We start from the raw sequence: 14,410 nt of genomic DNA, 5'->3' as shown, positions 1-14,410 counted from the left end.
TGTCAAAAATGTTTATTGCTTTTAATATTTGATTATGTTATATATGAGCATTGTATAGCATCCATATACTTGTTTCAACCATGTGCACTATTAATTTCAGATGCAGCATCATTTTAGGTACATTAGGTGTACGTTAAGTAGTCACATTAAGCTTTGTGACTGCCTCATACACATCCAGACTCTCACAAAAGTCTTATACCAAAGTCTTACAGATGCACATATGTAAATGCATGCATGTGCATGCAATGGAAAGGTAAATACCAAGGTCTATGCCCCCACACAAGTTTATTCCCACTACCTCTTGAGCTTCTATCCAACTTTGCTTGTGTCTTCATTGTTGTATTTACTACTTAACATAGAATTTTCTTATGAAAAGTGATGGATATCATCCTTAAGAGACTGAGCTTCTCGAGTATAGGAGCCATGCCTTAGTGCTCTTTGCTGTCCCAGAAACTGGCACAGTGCTTAGCATATGAGCCTTTCCAAAAATGTTCATAAGCTGAATACAAGTTTCTCCTCAGCCATACATATATTCCTTGATTTAAGCATCCTGACAATTAATATATTTGAAGCCAGTCTTTGTATATATCATCCCAATTTCACCATCGTCATGGACATATTGTAAATTTTTGTTTACAGAGTGATATTTGGGGAAAACTTGTTAGCTTAATTACAGTAGTGAATTTAAAGGAAATTTCTACTAATTATCTCTCTGCTGAAGAGATTCTAATGAGTTTAAGAGAGAAATGAGGAAAATTATGTGGGTTTTGAAAGACTTAAGACAGTGCTATTTATTATTTGTAGTAATATATATATCACTAATATAGCTTCATCTAAGTAATGTGATACTTGATAACTATTACTGGAAAACTTCTGATTGTTTATATAATAACTCAAAGTAGAAAACCCCACTCTAATTCTAGCTGCAGATATATTATCAGTGTTCTTAGTTTGTTTGAACAGATTTGTGTTCTGTGACCTTTGAGAATAGAAAAGTGTGATAGCCTTTGTAGTAGGCTGAAGAAATCTATCACACTGTAAATCTTTTTTCAGACTATAAAAGTGTTCAGATTACTGAAAAAATAGAACACCATGTATATTATATGTATCTTCTCCTGACTCTATGCAGTTTTCTGTCCAGAAAATTGCATAGACTCAGGAGAAGATATGTCTAATTTTATTAACATTTATCATTGCCCAAAAACTGATTTATTTTAAGCCTTGGACTTTTGAGCCTCTTCTGTTGTACATAAATTGTTGAGATTTGATTGATTTGAAATGAAAAAAAAAAAAAAAAAAAAACAAGAAAAATCAGTGGGAAAAAATTCTCAACCAGTGAGGAAGAAAGTGCCTTACATAGTAGTGTTATGCCTGACCATAATTTACACGATGGTAGATGGATATATTATTAAAAAATGCCTTTCAGCCCAGGACCAGAGGAAAACATTGAGCTTTGCAACAGCACCTAATCAACTGAACTCATATCAATCCATCCAAGATAAGGTGGAAAGAATACTAACAAGAATGATGGCTTCCTGCTGTCAGGAATAATAAAGGAAATAATTGGTGCTATAAAACATATATTTATTTTGGCCCTATCTACTTCTGATTAAAACATTAATTATATCCTCAAATAAAATAACATAAGTTTAACATGTAATAATTTCCTATGGATTGGTGGGGAATAGCCAAGTATTGAAGAGGGTAAAATGACAGTCTCTGTATACCACAGGACAGTATCTTTCAATCCCAACATACTTGGTAGTTTTTTTTATTTCACTTAAATTAAGGAATTTAAACAAAGCAAATTTTGCTTTGTGGAGCTTGAGTATAGCTATTATTACAAGATGATTACTGCCTAAGCATATTAACTATTTTTTATTGAAGTACAGTTGATTTACCATGTTGTGTTAATTTCTGCTATATGGCAAAGTGATTCAGTTACACATATATATATGGTTTTTCTTATATTCTTTTCCACTATGGTTTATCCCAGAATATTGAATATATTTTCCTGTGCTGTACAGAAGGACCATATTGTTTAGCCATCCTATATATAATAGTTTGCACCTGGTGACTCAGGCAGTAAAGAATCTGCCTGCAATGTGGAAGACTCAGGTTCAGTCCCTGGGCTGGGAAGATCCTCTGGAGAAGGGCATGGCAGGCCACTCTTGTCTGGAATTCTTGCCTGGAGAATTCCATGGACAGATGAGCCTGGTGGACTATAGTCCATGGAGTCACAAAGATTTGCACACGACTGAGTGACTAACACTTTCACTTTTACAAGCATTTTTTTTTTAAAAAAGTGAAAGACTCAGAAAACATACTGACAGTATGTTAGAAGATTCCCCCTCTCTCCTGCTTCCCATTAGATCAGGGGCTATCCCCTCCTTGGGGAATGGTGTACTAGCCTCCTCCCTACTTTCCCTTCTCCCACTTTCTTTGTACTCTGTACAGAGCTGCTAATATGGAAATAGGATTCTATCATTACTCTGCTTCAAGCCCTTCAATATCTCAATTGGAGGCAATAGTTTATCATCAGAGGAAAATCACTGCTCCTGTATAAGAAGAATTCTTGACAACCTGGCCTTAGTTTTCCTCCTCTGCTTCATTTGTTGTTATCCTTTCATTTCTCTTTAAAATTCCTGGAATGCCTGTCTCTCAATCACCCATGTTATTGGCACTCTATACTCTTTGTTTTCTTTGTCTGAACGACCCTTTTTCATCTTCTTGTCTTCTTTTTCTAGCTCAGGGTTTCAGATCCTGCTTAGGTATTACCTTCTCCTGAAAAAAAAAAAAAAATCTTAGATCCCTTATATGCTCCTCCTTGAGCTGGTCTTGGCAACTCTTATGCATGATGACATAACTCTCAAAGCCCAGTAATAATACAAATGGAAAACCTGCCAGCATTACTGTGTGCCATAATGCACGCTAAGCACACCACAAATATGAACTTGTTTATACTGCAACCCTCTAAAGAAGGAACTGTTATTATCTGCACTTGACAGAAGAGGAAACAAAGGTACAGTGAGAATAACTTGGTTAAGATCTCACAGTTAGAAACTGATCAAGCTGACATTAGAGTCCAGGCAGTTTGGCCAATAGTCCATGATATTAGCCCTCACATTACATTGCCTCTCAAAGAAGTCTCTTACTTAAGCATGCATTCATTCATTTGATAAGTGATATTTAATACTGTAATAAGAACATTAGCATACATGCCTTGTCTGTTGTTAGCTATAAGTTCCTTGAGGGTAGTAACTGGGCTCTTTATTACTGAATCTCTAAAAAGTAAAAGTGAAAGTTGTTCATTCATGTCTGATTCTTTGCAACCCCATGGACTGTACAGTCCATGGAATTCTCCAGGCCAGAATACTGGAGTGGATAGCCTTTCACTTCTCCAGGGGATCTTCCCAACCCAGGGATCAAACCCATGTCTCCTGCATTGCAGGTGGATTCTTTCCCAGATGAGCCACAAGGGAAGCCTACTGAATCTCTAAAGCCTTCCACAATGTCCATTGGATAGTGTGCACCCAATAAATGTTATTGAATGAACGAACAGTTGAAGTAATATGAAACTGGACTTCAACGTATTAGCTCTGAGAAGCTGCTTTCCCTCCAGCAGGGCTCTCCAGCAGCCTGCTGAGTAGAGAGGCAGGCTGGAGAGCCACTAGCATATGGATGCTGAGGAGGCAATGTACTCATCCTGAGAGTTTCCCAGAGAAGGGAGGAAGAGGCTAGTGTGGAATGTTAGGGATTGCAGGGGCAGGAGAAAGAAAGAATTCTGGAGAAGGATCAAGCTTCAGAAGTGGGAGTACTAGGGAAAACATTTCAACATGGGAGAGGCATTCAAAAGGGACAGAGGCTTCCAAAAGAATGGAGAGGAGAACAAGAAAGAAGCTTTAGAGATTTTCAATCAGCAGGTCATTGGCAATTTAATGTGAGGATGGTTTTGAGAGTGGCCAGACCACACGAGGCAGCCTGGTTGCTTGGAAAGCTCTTGCCTAAGCTTTGGAGTCCAACAGTCAAGGGAAGCGGAGAAGGCAATGGCACCCCACTCTAGTACTCTTGCCTGGAAAATCCCATGGATGGAGGAGCCTGGTGGGCTGCAGTCCATGGGGTCAGGAAGAGTCGGACATGATGAGCGACTTCACTTTCACTTTTCACTTTCATGCATTGGAGAAGGAAATGGCAACCCACTCCAGTGTTCTTGCCTGGAGAATCCCAGGGACGGGGGAGCCTGGTGGGCTGCCGTCTATGGGGTCTCACAGAGTCAGACACGACTGAAGTCACTTAGTAGTAGTAGTAGTAGTAGTAGTCAAGGGAAGACGAACTGTTGTGAGTTGAGAAGTAAATGTGAAACATTTTTAAATTTGAGGCTTTGACAAGGAAAACTATTGATTGTTCTTGCTCCCTAATGCTGCAGCAGGAGCCCCAATAAAGACTTGCCTGAAATAAAGAAATAAAAATAAAGTTTAGGCTTTGAAAAAATCTAGTATTAAAGGAAAGGAGAGAAAGGCCACGGAAGTGGAAAGCAGGTTCAAGGGAAAGATGGATTCTCTCTTTGTCTCTATTTCTCTCTCTGTCTCTCTTTCTTTCAGACACTATTTATAGACTTTCACTGCCTTGTAAGACTTTCATTGCCTTGTAGAGAGAGACCATCAGGAGCACACCTAGAATTAAACAAATTGGATTTAGTACTCATTCCAGAATAGGAGAAGGAGGATATGCAGATGACACCACCCAAATGGCAGATAGCAAAGAGGAATTAAAGAGCCTCTTCATGAAGGTGAAAGAGGAGAGTGAAAAAGCTGTCTTAAAACTCAACATTCAGAAAACTAAAATCATGGAATCCAGTCCCATCACTTCATGGCAAATAGATGGGAGGAAAATGGAAGCACTGACAGACATTATTTTATTGGTCTCCAAAATCACTGCGGACAGTGACTGCAGCCATGAAATTAAAAGATGCTTGCTCCTTAGGAAAAAAACTATGAAAACCTAGAGAGCATATTAAAAAGCAGAGATATCACTTCACTGACAAAAGTCTGTATAGTCAAAGCTATGTTTTTTTCCAGTAGTCATATATGGATGTGAGAGTTGGACCATAAAGAAAGGTGAGCACTGAAGAGTTGATACTTTCAATCTGTGGTGTTGGAGAAGACTCTTGAGAGTCCCTTGGACTACAAGGAGATCCAACCAGTCCATCCTAAAGGAAATCAGTCCTGGGTGATCATTGGAAGGACTGATTTTGAAGCTGAAGGAAGCTCCAATACTTTGGCCACCTGATGTAAAAAGCTGACTCATTGGAAAAGATCCTGATGCTGGGAAATACTGAAGGCAGGAGGAGAAGGGGCAACAGAGGATGAGCTGGTTGGATGGCATCACTGACTCAATAGGCATGAGTTTGAGCAAACTCCGAGAGATAGTGAAGGTGAGGGAAACCTAGCGTGCTGCAGTCCATGGGGTTACAAAGAGTCAGACACTCAGACACGAATGAGCGATGAAACAACAACAGCATGATTGGAAAATTATGAAAGCAATCATTATGATTATTTGGGCCTATATTTTATGATTTTGGTTCAAGTTTAAAGAGAAGGAGCTTTGCTCTGAATTGGATATTATCAGCAAGTAGGTATATTCTGTGGTTGAGGACCCCAATAAATCTTTTCCAAAGGGAAAGCAGAGCAGAGTCAAGCTAAGACTGTAACTGATAAAGAAGCAGCAGTCACTTCTATCAGCCGGGAGAGAGGGACACACGGTGTATTGTGAGTTGGACAGTGTTCTGGTTGTGCTCACATTCAGGTGTGATTAGAGTGGTCCTGTGTGTCTTGACCCACCATGATTACAGATTGGCTTTGTCTGAAGCTGATGTTCTGTGAGATTGTTTCTGTTTGCCAGAAGAGCACCACGGCCCAACTGTGAGTGCCAGGCCAGCTTCTGGATGTCAAGGGCTTCTTTTCCTTTCTTGAGGCCTGGGGGAGAATGATGTTAATAGACGGTCATTGTCTTCTGGGTTTAGGCTTTATGAGGATTTTTGAATCAGAAAAGTAGGTCTAGATCCAGGTTTTGTGTTACCAAACTCGCTAGAATCTCTGGTACAAAACACAAGCTCAGTAAATGAGAAGGGAAGGCATCTTGCTGGAACAAAATTGTATCCAGGGTCAGCCAATAGGTAATAATAAGACTAACTAGATAAGTGTGGTGAGATTACAGATGTTTATTTTTTTTCTTTGAAGTTATCTGCACTTTCTATTTTTTATAGTGAGTTTTAGTATTATTCAGGTTGTAGTATTTATCACTAAAATAACGAATATAAAGTTATACCTATGAAGGAGGGGGACAACTGCTGAGGCAAGTGGGAAAAATCACTTTTAGGGACTGAAGGAAAATTCTGAATTACAACTCCCACGTCTCTTCCTCTGTGAGGTCTTTCCTGGCTCCCATAATGTGATTGGTCCATGTTGTCATGATTATTTGTTTAAATACTCAAGTCTGTCCCCTCACCCTTACTTGAAGCTTCCTAAATCCAGCAACTATGACTTAATTTTTTGTTTTTCTTAATATCTAACAATGCTTGGCATAAACAATATACTCTCTAAATGTTTGCTGACCTTATACTTTATACATTTGAAAAATCTGTCTCTCCTGAAAAAAATCTTTAACTCTGAACTTTTGCTATAAAACACCATGAGGCAGTGTGGCTATTACCGAATCAATGTTCCTTATACTGACCTTGGGTTGAAATTATGAATTGTTGCACTAAGAAATCTGAAAACTGTTCACATATTTTCATCTAAAAACTAATGAGTCCTCTGAATGCTCTTGGACATAAACCATACTGGGGATTTTATGTCTTTACCTTGAATCCCAGGGTCCCAAGCAATTATAAGCACCTATCCAGTTGAATTCTGCTGACAGTTGTAGTGCAGATGAGGAAGCAGAGTTTTCTCATTTCCAGTCTGGAGTGGGGGTAGGCAGGTGCCAGGTTGTGTACTCCCAGTTGTTTTGGAAAGTGGAAGATGCTTAGGTTCATTCACCAGCAGTAGAAAATAAAGCAGGGAATTCATTTAACATACAGTACTCAACAAGGATTATAGAATGCATACTATGTACCAGACTAAGCTAGATCTTGGGATATAAGAGTGAACAGAGTAAAGATCCCTGCTTTACTGAAGCCTACATTGTAGTGGAGACGATAGACAGTTAACATGAGATATAATAAATGCCCCCTTCGTGGATCACAGACTTGCTGTCTAATCATCTATCCTCTGCCGCCTCATCCTCCTGCTGTCTTCAGTCTTTCCCAGCATCAGTGTCTTTTCCAATGAGTCTGCTTTTAGCATCAGGTGGCCAAAGTATTGGAGCTTCAGCTTCAGCATCAATCCTTCTATAAATATTCAGTGTTGATGTCCTTTAGGATTGACTGGTTTGGTCTCCTTGCAGTACAAGGGACTCTCAAGAGTCTTCTGCAACACCACAGTTAGAAAGTATCAGTCCATGAGTGTTCAGTGCAAACTCCAGGATATAGTGAAGAACAGAGGAACCTGGCATGCTGCAGTCTGCAAAAAGCTGGACGTGACTTAGTGACTGAACAACAATATTTTAAACGAGTAAATGTGACACTGTGTTAGAAAGTAGCGAGTGCTATATGGAAAAATAAGAAGACCTAAAAATAGGGCAGGGTAAGATAACAGAGTTGGGTGGAGGGGAGAAAGGCAGGCTTCAATTTTAAATAGGGTAGCAGGTAAGTTAGGTAGGCCTCACTAAGGAGATAACATCATAGCAAAGACCAAGAAGGTATCTGCGGGATTGTCCAAAAATGTCATTGGTGATTTCAAAGACAGATATGGTAGTGTTTTATTAACTACAATTCTCAGTCTCATCTCAGTTCAGTTGCTCAGGCATGTCCAACTCTTTGTGACCCCATGGAGTGCAGCACACTGGCTTCCCTGTCCATCACCACTCCAAGAGCTTGCACAAATTCATATCCATCAAGTCAGTGATGCCATCCAAACATTCATCCTCTGTCGTCCCCTTCTCCTCCTGCCTTCAATCTTTCCTAGCATCAGGGTCTTTTCAAATGAGTCATTTCTTGGCATCAGGTGGCCAAAGTATTGGAACTTCAGTTTCAGCATCAGTCCTTCCAATGAATATTCAGGACTGATTTCCTTTTGGATTGACTGGTTTGAACTCCTTGCAGTCCAAGGAACTCTCAAGAGTCTTCTCCAACACCACAGTTCAAAAGCATCAATTCTTCGGCGCTCAGCTTTCTTTAAGGTCCAACTCTCGCATCCATACATGACTGCTGGAAAAACCATAGCTTTGACTAGACAGACCTTTGTTGGCAAAGTAATGTCTCTGGTTTTAATATGCTATCTTGGTTGGTCATAGCTTTTCTTCCATGGAGCAAGGGTCTTTTAATTCCATGGCTGCAGTCACCATCTGCAATGATTTTGGAGCCCAAGGAAATAAAGTCTGTCACTATTTCCGCTCTTTCTTCATCTATTTGCCATGAAGTGTTGGGACCAGGTGCCATGATCTTAGTTTTCTGAATGTTGAGTTTTAAGCCAGCTTTTTCTTTCATAGATATTTACTTTTCACTTGCTTCATCAAGTTAAATTCATGACTTGACTTTAAATCTGAGTAAAATTGCATTTTAAAGACATCCACCCAGTTGTCTGTCTTTAGTTCAGTTCAGTTCAGTTCAGTCACTCAGTCGTGTCTGACTCTTTGCGACCCCATGAATCGCAGCAGCCCAGGCCTCCCTATCCGTATCACCAGCTCCCAGAGTTCACTCACTCACATCCATCGAGTCAGTGATGCCATCCAGCCATCTCATCCTCTGTCATCCCTCCTGCCCCCAATCCTTCCCAGCAGCACAGTCTTTTCCAATGAGTCAACTCTTCGCATGAGGTGGCCAAAGTACTGGAGTTTCAGCTTTAGCAACATTCCCTCCAAAGAACACCCAGGGCTGATCTCCTTCAGAATGGACTGGTTGGATCTCCTTGCAGTTCAAGGGACTCTCAAGAGTCTTCTCCAACACCGCAGTTCAAAAGCATCAATTCTTCATCGCTCAGTTTTCTTCACAATCCAACTCTCACATCCATACATGACCACTGGAAAAACCATAGCCTTGACTAGACAAACCTTTGTTGACAAAGTAATGTCTCTGCCTTTCCATATGCTATCTAGATTGGTCATAACTTTCCTTCAAAGGAGTAAGCATCTTTTAATTTCATGGCTGCAGTCACCATCTGCAGTGATTTTGGAGCCCAGAAAAATAAAGTCTGATGCTGTTTCCACTGTTTCCCCATCTCAGCAGTGGCCACAGGACTGGAAAAGGTTAGTTTTCATTCCAATCCCAAAGAAAGGCAATGCCAAAGAATGCTCAAACTACCGCACAATTGCACTCATCTCACACACTAGTAAATGAATGCTCAAAATTCTCCAAGCCAGGCTTCAGCAATACGTGAACTATGAAATTCCAGATGTTCAAGCTGGTTTTAGGAAAGGCAGAGGAACCAGAGATCAAATTGCCAACATCCGCTGGATCATCGAAAAAGCAAGAGAGTTCCAGAAAAACATCTGTTTCTGCTTTATTGACTATGCCAAAGCCTTTGACTGTGTGGATCACAATAAGCTGTCTTTCTTAGTAACTTAAAAACATATGCAAAGATTTATCTTGTTTTACTCTGGAAAGAGTAAAACTTTTATTTGTCATCATGAAGTATGTAAAACTTTGCGAGGTCAGATATTGACCAAAATATAATTATATGGCTGAGAGTTGAATTTTTTGAGTATTTCAAAATGGAAAAAAAAATGGATTCCATAGCAAAATCAACTCAGAAATAGCTATATAATAGTATTTGTCTGCATTACTGCAAATTCAGTCACTTTCATGAACAAATCTTTTCAGTATATAAAGTTGCTTGAGTCACAGTTGGGCAACTAACAGTTGACAATGAAAAATCATACAGCAAAGATTCCAGCATACGTTTGTATTATCTCAGTGCTCAGCTTTCTTTATTATCCAGCTCACATCCATACATGACTACTGGCAAAACCATAGCTTTGACCTCACGGACCTTTGTTGGCAAAGTAATGTCTCTGCTTTTTAATATGCTTTCTAGTTTGGTCATAGCTTTTCTTCCAAGGAGCAAGCATCTTTTAATTTCATGGCTGCTGTCACCATCTGCAGTGATTCTGGAGCCCAGAAAATAAAATCTGTCACTGTTTATTTTCTTGTCTAAAGTCTGTCACTATTTATTTTCACTGTGAACTACTGTTAGAGGTGATCAAAGCAAAACATTTAGGCAATTTCAGAATTGACTGAAAACCTGAAAGGAAATAGAAGAAACCAATATTTTGCAGAAATTACTATCAAACAGTCTAGAAAGAGCTGCTACAGACCTAATCCATATCCCTCAGAATCATGCAAAAAGAATCTGCTGAAAATGTTAATGATGTCTTATATACAGACTGGGATTGAGGAATAATATTTGAATTTACACTCTTGTTCCAGATCTCTAGTTTGCTTATGTGTAGATTAGCAATGACGCCAGGGAAGTTAACTTGACAAACGGTACCCCACTTATAAGTGGCACGTGTTGTGTTGTGTGCCTTGTTATGTGGCTTCAGTTGTGTCCGACTCTGTGACCCTATGTATTGTAGCCTACCAGATTCCTCTGTCCATGGTATTCTCCAGGCAAGAATACTGGAGTGGGTTGCCATGCCCTCCTCCAGGGGATCTTTCTGACCCAGGGGTTGAAACTGAGTCTCTTGTGGCTCCTGCATTGGTGGGCTGGTTCTTTACCACTGGAGCCACATGAGAAGCCCGTAAGTGGCAGGATTAGAATCCAGATCTCTGGCTGGCTTCAAGGTTGGTTCTGTTTTACCAAAGAGATTCTTAAATTTTAAAAATCCAGCATTAAAAACCCATGGGAGCCACTACTTCAAAAAACAAGATCACTGCTGTTCCCTGAACACCTAGAAGAGAACACACACTTTTGAGCCCTTGTGACACAAAAGTAGCAAGTGTGAAGCTGATATATCAGCATGGTCACTGCTGATCCAGCCGTGAACACAGATCATGGTGGAGGTGGGGGCAGGGAGATTACAGCATGTATATATATATTCATTGGCCTGTGTGCTTCTTGGCAAAGACTCTTCAAACATACACATCGATTATTTAGCAAGGCCAGATGGCAGACTTAACGGCCTCCAGTAATTGTGCCTTGTAGTGCCCCCAAAGGGTGCATGCCATTTATAAACCATGCTGGAATTCTCTGTTGTTGGGTTGATGGAAGTGTATATAACCAAAGGCAAATGTTTTATGTCAGGAGGAACGGGGTCAGGCTTACAGTTGGAGCAGTAAACCTTGGCTACCTTCTGCCAGGCACAGCAGTTTTTCTGCTGTTCATCACCCTCAGAACAGTCAGGGGTAGAAAGTGTGCCTACATTCTCTGAGGGCCATTGAATCATGGTGGTGGGAAGTGTATTTATTTCATTCAGACCTGAACTCAGGAATTCTTTAATCCTTTTTAGTAAGAATTGGCTAAAGTTTATTTAAACTGTTAAGTGGAGAAGATTAAAAAGTTCAATAAGTAAGTCTATAAAGTGAATGAGGTGATTCTTTTAACCTCTCAATGTGAGGTGATGGATATGTTCCTTAGTTTGATTGTGGTAATTATTTTAAGATGAATATGTATATACATCAAAGCATCAAGTTGTGTTTCTTAATATATACAATTTTTATTTATCAATTACATCTCAGTAAAGCCGAAGAAAAAAGAATACCTTTTATACCCAAATATTAGATGAATTGTAGGTCAGATCTACTGAAATTTTCCATTGGCTATTTTTGAGTGCTCAGTAACTTGTATTACTAAATGCCTGTCCAGTATCTTGAAATGCAATTTTTTTATTAATTCAGACAAAACAAGTAAAAATTGACTAATAATCAGAATTGAGTTTCACCATATCCATTTAGATTGGTAAGTGAAAAGTAATGAATGATGTATTTTACTTGAATGTGCCCAGTGATAAAACTTCTGCTAGCTAAAGACATTTGTTTTCCCCATGGCTATTTTGTAGTTTACATTTCAGTTTAGCAGTTCCAACTGCTATTCCTGAGATTCTGCATTTTGTAATTACAAACAAAGAGAACTGAATTAGGATGCTTTGGTAAAATCATACAGGATCCCCCAGTCTTTCTTCAAATCTTACAAACTACCCAATAGGGGAAAGAACTGATGTCCTCCTGGGGCAGTGGCTGGCAAAATGTGTCCCTAAGTGATCCTGACAACAGACAAGATTAAGGGAATGATGAAGAGAGAACTCATTGGGGCCACAGTAAAATTCCTGCCACTGGCTCTAGGTGGGTCTGACTCCTTTTTTAATTTCCTGAAGAATGGTGTTTTGGACTGATGCTGTTTATGCTAAGATGATTGAACATAGATTTAAACAACCTTCTTTTCAGTTCTCAGGGCTATATACATTCCCTCTTTGACAGCTTTATCTAGTCCAAAGTCAAAATATCAAGATTTATACCTGAGAAGAATTTGACATTGAGTTCTTTTGGATGCCTACAGAAATACACTTTCTACTCAAGCTGCTATATAATCTGCTAGAGTCCCCCATATTTTGAAGGAAAAAACCTAGGATTGGATCTATACAATCACTTGGGAGAGAGCAAAGCTGTTGTAAACACAGATAAATTACAATTTTATTTTAGTGCTTGTGAAATATTATTTCATGTAACCTATTAATCCAACCTTATTTTTACATTTGAAGATTTAGTTGTTTAATGTAACCATCAATACAGATTTTCATAATCTTATTTGTAAGCATTGGAATTCATTAATATTAATTCATGCATATTATACTGGGTCCCCTATGGGCATATGTGGAATATCATACCAGATGCATGGGAATTGAGTGGCAATATAAGGGAGTTTCACATCCTGTTCATAAATAGCTTATAATATAGATATTAGTAGTCCAAATATAGAAGAAAAAGACCAAAACACATTTACAGAAAAAACATAAGCTCAGTGGAATGGCATTACCCCTTTCTCCTCATGAGACCTGAGTCAACAGTTTTGCCTTCTCTTTCCCATATTGTCAGCCTTTTCCTCTTCACCATCCCCTCCTCCTCAGTGTTTAAACAGGCCAAAGCCACTGCTGCTTTGAGCAGGAATTCTCTGTCTAAATGCGAGTACTTCTCTGACCATCTTACTTTCTCACACTCTATCTTCTTGAAAGAGTAGTGTGTGTTCTCAGGCTTTCCTACTAACTGTGCCACCTGACTTCTCCTGCCAACTCTCTATGGTAACAGTCATCCTCTAGGTCAATAACCCAGTAGGTGCTAACCAATCCAGAGGACTCTGATCTTCACCCTACCTGACTTCCTTGCTCCTTCTCAGTTTCCTTAATGAGTTCTCAAACTTCCCATGGATATATTCTGGAATTGGGAGTGGTCTGTCTAGTGACTTCTTTTAGACATTTTTTATATTGTCCCTGGTAATCTCACTCACACCTGTGATTTTCATCTCCTGAGCTTTGTGCATTTGCTTGGTGCTTACTCAGAGAGTCTGTAACACAAAGTGGTTGAGAGAACAGAGTTTGGTGCTATGTACCCCCTTGGTTCCAATTTCTAATTTGGTACTTTCTATCTGTGTAATCTTTCAAAGCCTTGAGTCCCTAACTGTAAAATAGAGAAAATAATAGTACCTACATTTTCGGTCATCCCATACTGTTCCCAAGATCCTGGCACAATATTCTATGTCCAGAAGAAACATAGTGAAGTTGTGAGAATTAAATGCAGTAAAGATGTGCATAGCACACTGGCTAGCAAGTAAATACTCTATAAATGTTAGCTATTGTTATTGTTCACCATTCAGAAAACTAAGATCATGGCATCCGGTCCCGTCACTTCATGGCAAATAGGGAAACCGTGGAAACAGTGACTGACTTTATTTTTCCGGGCTCCAAAATCACTGCAGATGGTGATTGTAGCCATGAAATTCAAAGACTCTTACTCCTTGGAAGGAAAGTTATGACCAGCCTAGATAGCATATTAAAAAGCAGAGACATTACTTTGTCAGCAAAGGTTCGTCTAGTCAAGGCTATGGTTTTTCCAGTGGTCATGTATGGATGTGAGAGTTGGACTATAAAGAAAGCTGAGCGTCAGAGAATTGATGCTTTTGAACTGTGGTGTTGGAAAAGACTCTTGAGAGTCCCTTGGACTGCAAGGAGATCCAACCAGTCCATCCTAAAGGAGATCAGTCCTGGGTGTTCATTGGAAGGACTGATGCTAAGACTGAAACTCCAATACTTGGGCCACCTGATGGGAAGAGCTGACTCATTTGAAAAGACCCTGAGGCTGGGAAAGATTGAGGGCAGGAGG

The 14,410-nt window shown here is 39.6% G+C and overlaps 1 protein-coding gene across 1 annotated transcript in view; it reads left to right on the top strand.

The window, feature by feature from the left end:
• Positions 1-14,410, top strand: part of RELN (reelin) — a 553,128-nt gene that overhangs the window by 226,966 nt on the left and 311,752 nt on the right. The gene's annotated exons all lie outside the window — the stretch shown is intronic.

Source organism: Bubalus bubalis, chromosome 8 (assembly GCF_019923935.1).
Source record: "Bubalus bubalis isolate 160015118507 breed Murrah chromosome 8, NDDB_SH_1, whole genome shotgun sequence".
Taxonomy (NCBI): Eukaryota; Metazoa; Chordata; class Mammalia; order Artiodactyla; family Bovidae; genus Bubalus; species Bubalus bubalis.
This window is presented reverse-complemented; position numbering and strand designations above follow the sequence as displayed.